Raw genomic sequence first — 11,443 nt, 5'->3', positions numbered from 1 at the left:
GTCTTCTGCAGCTCAGCTGAAGTGAGCTTTCTGTCCCATTGACGCAAAGGGGGAGATTGTTGAGTCTAATTGTGTTGCGTCTTGGGCTTATGTTTTGTATCCGGATTGGGCCTGTCCATCCGTGATTATCTAGTAGGGTTATACTATAAATATGCATGCATGTATGCGTTAGGAGATTAACGTTGTTGATTATTACGTTTATTGTTTTTGTAACCCTAAACACCTCTACAGTCGAAGTTCTTAATCAAGCTTTTCTGAGGTGTTGAGGTTTTAATCATACGACACATTCAAAGCCATTCTCGTGTTCATGATTACTTTGTCTGCATAGAATCTAACGATCCTAATTGAACTTTGTTCTAACAAAATCAATACTTATTGACTTTCATTACCAAAGTTCATATTTCTGATACGAGATGCTTTGACAAGACTTTATCTAGGCTTCTCAAACTCATACACCTTTCCTTAGGTAGATCACATGTGTGTCAAAACTATTTAAGAACTTACAGCAATAAGTCTTAAATGTTTAGATTTTTTGCCATTCCTCACAATTCGAATTATGAAAAGGGATGCCATAATCATAACCAAATTTGAGAATGCAAATATCACAACTGCTATCTCCTTAAAAATCTACTTAGTGAAAGCGTTTCCTCACCATCATTTTCATGAATCGGAGAGAAACCTTATGGCACTTCGATTTTATGGTGTATGTGTTCCTATCCATGTGAATTTGTCAAACCATAATCAAAAGACAAGGTTAGTGATAAATCCAAACTCATATGGATTGAACTTGTTCAATCTTAATTTCTTGCCACTTGGCAGCACAAGGGCCTACCATTGCTTCCAAGTTGTTATGCAAACAATGGAGAACTCATAGAACTCACATGCATAGTCAACTTCAACTGGAATGGGCACAAAAACGAGAATATGTCAACACGATAGGTTACAAACCTCAAGTAGTGTGCTAGCGATAAACAATAGGTTTTATTCTTGATTAGTTCTTGAAAATTTTCAAGATCTTTAAGACTCCCACTGACCTTTGACATATAAGATTCTCTTGTCAAGAACCATTCATTGACAAACAAATATTCAAGAGTTAGTGTGGATTCTTATCAAGAAAGACACTTCACACAATTGGTTTTAGTTGGTATTTGTCCTATCCAAAACATCACACCTTACCAATTTCAAATGTACAAGAGTAGAAAACATTTTACTCTACATTTGATAAGTGTTATAAACCTTTCTTAAGATTATGTTACTCAAGGCTCAATCTTGGAGTATGACTCTAAGACTCGATTTGGAACGAAGTATGATTCACCTTTTTGATTTAACCATTTCAACAATTCACGATTCCTCTTCTTAGCCATAGAAATGCACTGAGATGACCTTAGAGGATCAATTGTGATATGGTTTTCATAATCTTTAAGATGATCATAAAACACAATACTAAAGTACTCTCCCATCTTTTCAGATTGGAGAAACTTTTATCGTTCTGCCTAATTTGATTCTTCTCATTCGTTCTGCCATACATTGAAACTTTTCCAATGTTCAGAATTATACTTAAACTTGTAAGCATAACCATATTTACGAAACTTTAGTAAATCATGACGAATAGTCTTATCGTTCTTTGTGGTGGACCTGACCAGTGCACACCCAGTGTACCCAATCCTCTAGTCTTTCACTTAACTCACATATACATGTGAACAAGGAATTAGTCTTAATTTCCCAAATATGAAGGTTCTCATTCATCACACAATACAAGTTGCATGATTCCAAGTTTCTGTCCAATTGAAACTTGGGTGATGAGAATCTTTCCTTATTTGGTAAATTTTGACACTGCCACAAATGAAAAAATGAAAACCATTTTCAAATATTTCTAGAAACATACAAACATCAATTTTCACAAATGCCATTGTAAGGAAATATAAAATAATGTAAAATTCAAAATTTTCTTTATTTTATAAAACTGCAGAAAAACTTTTCCTTACAATGCAATTACAAATGAAAATTATGTTACAAAATATTTCTTAGCAATCTATCATAACTCTTAAGCAGCAGCTCAAAAATCCAATCATCGAATCAGGCGATCAAAATCCATCTCTTCGCTATCAGATTCAACTTACTCTTCCTCTAAGCTTCCTTTCTTTTCTTTGATTCTACAATACATCAAAATGCGACCTAGTCACATCATGTATTAAGAATATCCAAATAGGAACTTAATAGAGTTAGATAGCGGACTTACCTGAAGCAAAGTCATACACTCTGACTTTACTATCCTTATGATCCTTCAGGTAGATATGGCAGCTTCGCAACCAATGCCCCTTCTCTTGGCAATAAAAGCAAACATATTCTTTTTTTTTGGAATGGTACACGGGACAATCTCAGACTTAGCCTTTCTCTTTACCATTTGGTCAACCAAGTTAACTATGGTCGATCCCTTTCCATTGGGAAGAGAAGACTTTTCTGGACTTCCAATGTTTCCATTGTCAATGTCTATGGAATTTTTGGAAGTAGATCTTCCAATCAACTTTGCTTTTCCAGTGCGCCAAATCATTCCTGATTCAGCAGCAACAAGCAAATATGTTAGATCAATAAGGGTCATGTCGTGATCCCCCATATAGTAGTCCTTAAAGAACCCGCTATATGACTTAGGGAGTGACTGAAGAACCAAGTCAACAACCAACTTATTTGAAAGAACGACACCCGACTCTCCCGGCTTGTCAATATGTAACTGTTGGATTAGTGTCTAAGTCCATAACTATAATTGGTATGTACTTGACCCGACTCGGCATGGTCCATTTGGGTTGCATGGCATCGGGACATTTGGATAGACCGTTTATGAGGAAAAGACATTTTGTGACATATTAATATATTACAAGTTCTAATATATTAATATGAAATCATGTTATTTAATTAGTATTGATCAAGAATTAATTTGGACTTAATTTAGTGATCAAAAAGAGACTAATCAAATATATGGGGATTGATTGTGTAAATCATTCATTCTTATATATGTGGGCTTATGATCCAAGATTCCTTATATTGGGTTTAACCCATGTGGTGATCCATGGATACTCCATGGAGGTTAAAACCCATGGAGCATAAGGAATGGGTAAAGTCATGAGTTACATGGTGTAACCCTAATAGCCACACTATATAAGAACCCCTTTAGTTCAAGAAATTGGCACTAGTGATATATATGTGAGAGGGCTAGCCGATTTGAACATGTATGTCTTCTTCTCTTGGTTATTCCATGTGTTGGTGATGTTGTGTGAACCATTTGAGGTGTCACACTTGGGGCACTAGGCTCTCGAGCTACATGGAGTCAAGCAACAACAACAAGGTATGTATTCTATCTATTTTATTATCCTAGTATCGGTGTTTTGGTATGCTAGTTAGGATAATACCTTGGATATTCATATTTGCATGTATAATAGAGAAAACATAGATCCAAGGTATTTAGGGTTGCATGTACACTTAGGAGTGTTAGAATGCTCAAAACCCAACAGTGGTATCAGAGCCTGGTTTGTTTTCTTGTTATACTTGCAAAATTAGCTGAAAAATCGAATTGTATTAGTTTAAAAGATATGCTAATTACTTGAAAAAAATTTGATGTGAATTATCTTTGTTCATATGAGTTTATTAGATTAATAGAAAAGTTAATTGATTATGTGTTTTCAATCCATTTTAATCTAAGAGTTGATTCTAAAATGTGTTTTTGTAACTTGTCCTCAAGTTATATGAAAAGTCACATTTAAGTTTCATAAAACTCATAAAAAGTTGGCAAGTTACAAAAATGAAGATTCTTGTCCTCATTAAATGGTTTTATGACTCCATAACTTGTCCTCAAGTTATGGAGGTTCAAGAGTCACTTCATTAAATGATAAAAAGTGTAACCTTAATTAGTTCCATAAGTTACAAAAATAAAGAAAAGTTACATTCTTTTATTAGTTTAAAGTCTTCCATAACTTGTCCTCAAGTTATGGAACTTGAAGAGTTTTTTTTTAATTAAAACTACTTTAAACACATAAGTTATGGAATTAATTAGTTTTGAATATTTTCAAAACTTGCCCTCAAGTTTTGGAATTTGTAAAGTTTTCCCCATGAATACTTTAATTCCAAGTTAGCCCTTAGAATTTTAAAAGTTAAAATTCAACCCTTATACTTTATAGTATTATAAGTAAATAATAAATATATGTATAAGAGCAAGTCAGTCTTACCGTTAGTAGGCCTCATTCACGAAGCCGGTCTATAAGGGGGGTATAAGGTTACTGCCTATAAAATGGCAGTTTAATGGGTGTCCACTCGCACCCACCGCTTCCTTGACTGGTGGAGGGTCGTTAGCCTAACGGGTAGGACAAAGACTATAATTCTCCCTTCATTAAAAGTATTAATGATAAATACTAAGTAACTAAACACTTATAAATTCCCAATCTTAGTTACTTAGGAAAATGTGAATAAGGTGCTAATCCATGAAATTACACTTTGCACTTTGTTTAAACCGTTAGTGGAGCGTGTGTGGTTAACCGGCACACTAACCTAGATTTAACAAAGTAGGAAAAGGGTAACTTAATATTTATCATAGTATCGATGGAGCGTGTGTGGTTAACCGGCACATCGATTGAGGGGTAAAGACTTAAGGCTACCAAGTAATTTGCATGGTTACTTCACACCTTGTTTTGTGATCCTCGGCATCCCAGTCACAAAACCTGAAGGGCACACTCGAGATTGAAACATGCCATTGAACAGTTCAATGAATCTCAAAGATCTAGGAGTTTCAAAAACCAATTAAAACCTAATAATATATATTTCGTTTTCATGGTGGAAATTGGTGAATCGTCATTCGCCTACCTTCAAATATTTTATAGCTTGGATTACGGCATCCCTCTTCCAAGTTATAAAAGTATTGTGTTGGGTCCTAGCCTTAATATTTCATATTGGGTGTTATATTAAGGACTTTAAATCAACTATCTTGAGTATCTCCCAAAAGATGTCTGGTTTAGACATTTATGATCTTCCCAAATCTCTTGAAACAAGCTTTCCTAAATGAAGATGATGTCCCATGGAAATCATACTTCTTTCACCTCCTCCAATTATTCTCCCTAACCCACAAGTTCCTGAAAAGTTTAAGGTCACTCAAGCCCTATTGGCAAGCAAAGGTCTATGTGTGATCACATCTTGGAGATGTAGTCACATATTGACAAGCCGGGAGAGTTGGGTGTTAAAGTCTAGAGGAAGCTGATGATCAATCACTTTCTAAGTCACATAGTGAGTTCCTTTGGGACTCCTATGAAACAGACTATGACAAGACCCTTAATGATCTTATCTATTTGCTAAGATCAACTTCATAAAACTTTATGGACATTGACAATGATGACATTGGATATCCAGTAAAGCTCTCTCTTCCCAATGGAAAGGGATCGGCCATAGTCAACTCGGTTGACCAAATGGTAAAGAGAAAGGCTAAGTCTGTGATAGTCCCATGTACCATTACCAAAGCGTCCATATGTTAAATTGCCAAAGAAAGGGGCATTGGTTGCGAAGCTGCCAAATTTACCTAGGGATGTTAAAGTCAATAAGTTTGACTCTACTTCAGGTAAAGTCCACTTTCTAACTCTGCTAAGTTTCTATTCTGAGATTCTTGATACATGATGTGATTGGGTCACATGTTGATGTTTTAAGAATCAAAGAAAAAGTAAAGAAACTTAAAGAAATAATATGCTGAATCTGATCGCGTAGATGGATTTCTATCACATAGTTTGAAGATCGGATTCTTGAGCTACTTCTTAAGAGTTATGATATTTTGCTTAGGAATAGATAACAACAAGTTTTCATATGGATTGTAAGGATGAGTTTTTCCGCAAAGTTTTAAAATAAAAAAAATTTTGATTTTATTTATTTTAAAATATCCTTACAATGGCATTAGTGAAAATTTTTGTTGCTTATAAGATTCCATTAAGAGCAAGAGTGGAAATATGAATTTGATTCATTCATTTGTGGTAGTGTCTAAATTTACCAAATAAGGAAAGATTCTCATCACCCAAGTTTCAGTTGGATAGAAACTTGGAATCATGCAAGTTGCATAGCATGATGAATGAGAATTTTCAAGCATTGGAAAAAAAATTAAGACTAACTACTTGTTCACATGGATGTGTGAGTCAAGTAAAGGACTAAGTGATCGAGTACACATTCTTGTGCACTGGTTATGTCCACCACAAAAGATCGATAAGACTATTCGTCATGATTTACTATAGCTCAGTAAATATGGTTATACTTACAAGCTTAAGTGTAATTCTGAGACATTGGAAAAGGTTCCAATGTATGGCAGAGCGAATAAGAAGAATCAAGTTAGGCAAAAAGATAAAAGTTTCTCAAATCTGAAAAGATGGGAGAGTACTTTAGTATCATGTTTTAAGATCATCTTAATGATTTTGAGACCTTATCACAATTCATCCTCTAAGTGCATTCTGATAGTTAAGAAGAGGAGTTATGAATGGTTGAAGTGGTTAAATCAAGAAGATGATTCATACTTCGTTCCAAAAACAATTCTTAGCGTTATACTCTAAGATTGTAACTTGAGTGACATGTCTTAAAGAAGGTTTAAAACACTTGTCAAATGTAAGAGTAAAAGTGTCCTACTCTTGTACATTTGAAATTGGTAAGTTGTGATGTTTTGGATAAAACAAAGACCAACTAAGGCCAATTGTGTGAAGTGTTTGTCTTGATTAGAATCCACACTATCTCTTGAATATTTGACAAGAGAGTATTATATGTCAAGAGGACAGTGGGAGTCTTAAAAGGTCTTGAAAGTCTCAAGAACTAATCAAGAATCAAAACCTGAGGTTCTTCACTAGCACACGACTTGAGGTTTATAACCTATCGTGTTGACATATTCTGTGCCCATTCCAATTAAAGTTGTCTTTGCATAGGAGTTCTGGAAGTTCTCAATTGGTTGCATAACAACTTGGAAGCAATGACAGATCCTTGAGCTGCCACATGGCAAGAAATTAAGATTGAGTTCAGTCCATATGAGTTTGAATTTGTCATTATCCTTGTCTTGTGACTATGGTTTTGACAATTCACATGGATAAGAACACATACACCATTAAATCTAAGTGTCATAAGGTTTCTCTCCGATTCATGAAAATGATGGTGAGGAAACACTTTCACTAAGTAGATTTTAGCTAGATAGCAATTGTGATATTTGCATTCTCAAAGTCGTTAGTGGAGCATGTGTGGTTAACCGGCACACTAACATGGACTTGTGAGAAGTGGCAAAGGTCTAAACAATTGAGACTATGATTACGACATCCCTTTTCATAGTTCTTAAAATTGTTTAGACACACAAGTGTGCTATCTAAGGCAAGGTGTATGATTTTGATAAAGTTTTATCAAAGCAATCTAGTATCAGAAATCTGAACTTTGGTAAGAAAGTCAGTAAAGTTCTAGAAGTTCAGCTGATTTCTGAGTACATGTCAAAGCTAGTGGGAGCATAAGTGTTATGCTAATAATCATCGTGTTAGTGGGAGCATGATAATTATGATAAAGGTTGCAAGTTAGCAATGTTAATTATAGAAAACAAAAGGTTTCAATTGGGAAAAAGTTGTTTTGCTATAATTAAGGGAGAGGAAATTATACTTCATCTCAAATCTAAAAGTTTAGATTGAGGTTTTAAATCGTATTTAGTCAAGGATATATATATGAATTTCATGTTGGAATGGCTCAACATAAGGAAATTCTATATATGGGTCCATTATTTGCGTTCTAAAATTCGATTATGATTACGGCATCCCTTTTTATAATCTGAATTATGAGAACTTGGCAAATTGAAATGGAAATATTATAGCAAAAGACTGGTTTAGTCTTTATGTGAGACATCATGAATCGTGTCCCATATGCTTCAGATATAGGATCGATTACATGTGCTATATTCATCCTTTCTAAAATTTTCCAAATGTATGGGGCATTAAGAAGGGAAAAGGTCTAGAACTGGATATGACTAAAAGGATTAAGCAATTGTCGAGGACAATCTAAGGTTTACCAAAGATTGGTTGCTCAAGGACAGTTGGAAGTATGGTGTTAATTCTGGAAGGACTATATTGACATAATTTGTAAGGAGGCAACTCTTGTTCAGAAGTGATAGTCAAAATGGAATATGGAAATGTTTCAAAGTTAGAAATTATTCAATCTGTTTAAGATTAGGAAACTTAATGCAAGAAGGATGTTTCCAAGGAGTTGATCTCCTTTGGAATGCTCTGTAATGTTTGTTGTCAAGTCTATCTGACTTTGTGCATAATCATTACAAGAGGATCAATGCATATAAATTTAGAATCTAACAGATTTTAGTAAATGGCATGAATTTGGAATTCTTGCATTTGCAGTAAGGATTTGGGACTATGAAAAGAGGATCATTGGAGTTATGTTCAATTGATCTATTTCACAAAGTAAAGATCATAGACAAACATAGTATGCATACTTGGTGTATGGCATGACTAGTGTTTAGAAAACATAGTGTACATGCTTGGAGCATGGGACAACTATTGTTTTAAATTCAAGAATAAAGTTGATAGCTGAAACAGTATACAATGAATAATGTGTAATCATATGGTGATAAATAAAAGGTGTTTTATTTATGTTCATAGGTTTTGATACCATATTCGATTCAATTATTCTTGTGTTTCATTTTGCATGTTTTGACTTCCAGAATAAACTAGGTCATTGTTCTGGATGACTAAGTTATTCAAACCATCCACAGTCGGTCATATGTTGGAAGTAGATATGAATTAAGACTGTCATGGGTTGGCTTGTAGAGGTCTAAGATGTTGGACAACGGGCTACAACACTCATGAGTGCTCATAAGTTCTGAGTATTGGATTCAACCCGCGCTCAGTGGAATCACTTCATGGATTTTATCACGAGTGATCATGAGACGATAATATCTTATATTCTTCAAACCTAGAGATATGAGTTGTTACTATGAGTTGGTTATACATTGATTGCACGAAAACGCATTGGTAACTCGATGTTATAAAACGTGCCTTTGTGTATGATTCAACAAGTAGTAGAACAAGCCATATGAGTCGAAGTTTATCCATTCCTTTTACCTTCGGGATAAAAGCGATATCAGTGAGCCCCTCGATGATTTGGTGATGACAAACGTAAGTGCTCGGCCGGGCCTGGACTGATTTGATTTGTTCAATTAGTCAATCGTCATAAATCGGAAATCGGGAAACAACAAATGGACAGAGAGAATGATTATAATCCATGTCTCAGTCCATGTGATATCTAGAATGGAGGAATATATGATCCCTTATCTAATGGACAAGTCATTGACAAAGGTCAGAGTTCATCTACAAGGTCAGAGTTCGACAGCGGCTTTTGAGAGCTACGATTTCCAGTTGGTTCCTGAAGTCATACGCAATAATAGTTTTAAACTTATCCAAGTGGGAGACTGTTGGATTAGTGTCTAAGTCCATAACTATAATTGGTATGTACTTGACCCGACTCGGCATGGTCCATTTGGGTTGCATGGCATCGGAACATTTGGATAGACCATTTATGAGGAAAAGACATTTTGTGACATATTAATATATTATAAGTTCTAATATATTAATATGAAATCATGTTATTTAATTAGTATTGATCAAGAATTAATTTGGACTTAATTTAGTGATCAAAAAGAGACTAATTAAATATATGGGGATTGATTGTGTAAATCATTCATTCTTATATATGTGGGGTTATGATCCAAGATTCCTTATAATGGGTTTAACCCATGTGGTGATCCATGGATACTCCATGGAGGTTAAAACCCATGGAGCATAAGGAATGGGTAAAGTCATGAGTTACATGGTGTAACCCTAATAGCCACACTATATAAGAACCCCTTTAGTTCAAGAAATTGGCACTAGTGATATATATGTGAGAGGGTTAGCCGATTTGAACATGTATGTCTTCTTCTCTTGGTTATTCCATGTGTTGGTGATGTTGTGTGAACCATTTGAGGTGTCACACTTGGGGCACTAGGCTCTCGAGCTACATGGAGTCAAGCAACAACAACAAGGTATGTATTCTATCTATTTTATTATCCTAGTATCGGGGTTTTGGTATGCTAGTTAGGATAATACCTTGGATATTCATATTTGCATGTACAATAGAGAAAACATAGATCCAAGGTATTTAGGGTTGCATGTACACTTAGGAGTGTTAGAATGCTCAAAACCCAACAGTAACTTCATCTCCATGATGTTGGCACATACAGACTTCCATCTTTGTGTTTGCTTGCCAATAGGGCTTGAGTGACCTTAAACTTTTCAAGTCTTTGAACTTGTAGGTTAGGGAGGATTCTTGGAGGAGGTGGAGGAAGTGAAGCATGATTTTCCATCTCCACGATCCAATCGTGGGACATCATCTTCATGAGGAAAGCTTGATTCAAAAGATTTGGGAAGACCATAGTTGTCTGAACTAGACATGTACAAGGGAGAAATTTAAGTTAGTTGATTTAAGTCCTTAATATAACACCCAAATGAAATATTAAGGCTAGGACCCAAGACAATATTTTACAATTCGGAAGAGGGATGTCGTAATCCAATTGTAAACTATTTGAAGGTAGGTAAATGACGATTTACCAATTTCCACCACGAAAAACGAAAAAGAATTTTAGGTTTTAAGTGAATCGAAACTCCTAGATCCTTTCAGAGTCATTGAAAATTTCAATGGCATGTTTAAATCTCGATTGTGCCCTTCCAATTTGTGACTAGGATGTTGAGGATCACAAACAAGGTGTGAATAACCATGGAAATTAGCTTGGTGCACCCAATGTTACAACCACCTAATCAATGTGTCGGTTAACCACACACGCTCCATTGATCTATGATTAACATCAAGCTACCCTTTGCCACACACTGTCAGTCCCAGGTTAGTGTGCCGGTTAACCACACACGCTCCACTAACGACTTAACAAGGTGCAAAGTGCAATTTCATGGAGTAGCACCATTTTCACATTTTTCCTAAAGTAACTAAGATTGGGAATTTAATAAAAGTTTAGTTACTTTATAATTATCATTATACTTATAATGAGAATTAATGTCCTATCCTACCCATTCGGCTAACGACCCTCCACCAGTCAAGGAAGCGGTGGGTGAGAGTGGACACCCATTAAACTGCCCATTTATAGGCAGTAACCTTATACCCCCCCCTATAGACCGACTTCGTGAATGAGGCCTACTAACGGTAAGACTGACTTTACTCTTATACATATATATAAATATTAAACCTATAATATTATAATAGTATAAGGGTTCAATTTTAAACTTTTAAAATTCTAGGGTTTGGAACTAAATGTTTCAAAGTAAGACTTTGCATTTACCAATTCCAAAACTTGAGGGAAAATTTTGAACTATTCAAAAACTTTTGGATCCATAACTTATGAGTTTAATATAGGTTT

This window comes from Lactuca virosa, chromosome 5, assembly GCF_052849685.1.
Source record: "Lactuca virosa cultivar CGN04683 chromosome 5, Lactuca_virosa_CGN04683_v6, whole genome shotgun sequence".
NCBI lineage: Eukaryota > Viridiplantae > Streptophyta > Magnoliopsida > Asterales > Asteraceae > Lactuca > Lactuca virosa.
This window is presented reverse-complemented; position numbering follows the sequence as displayed.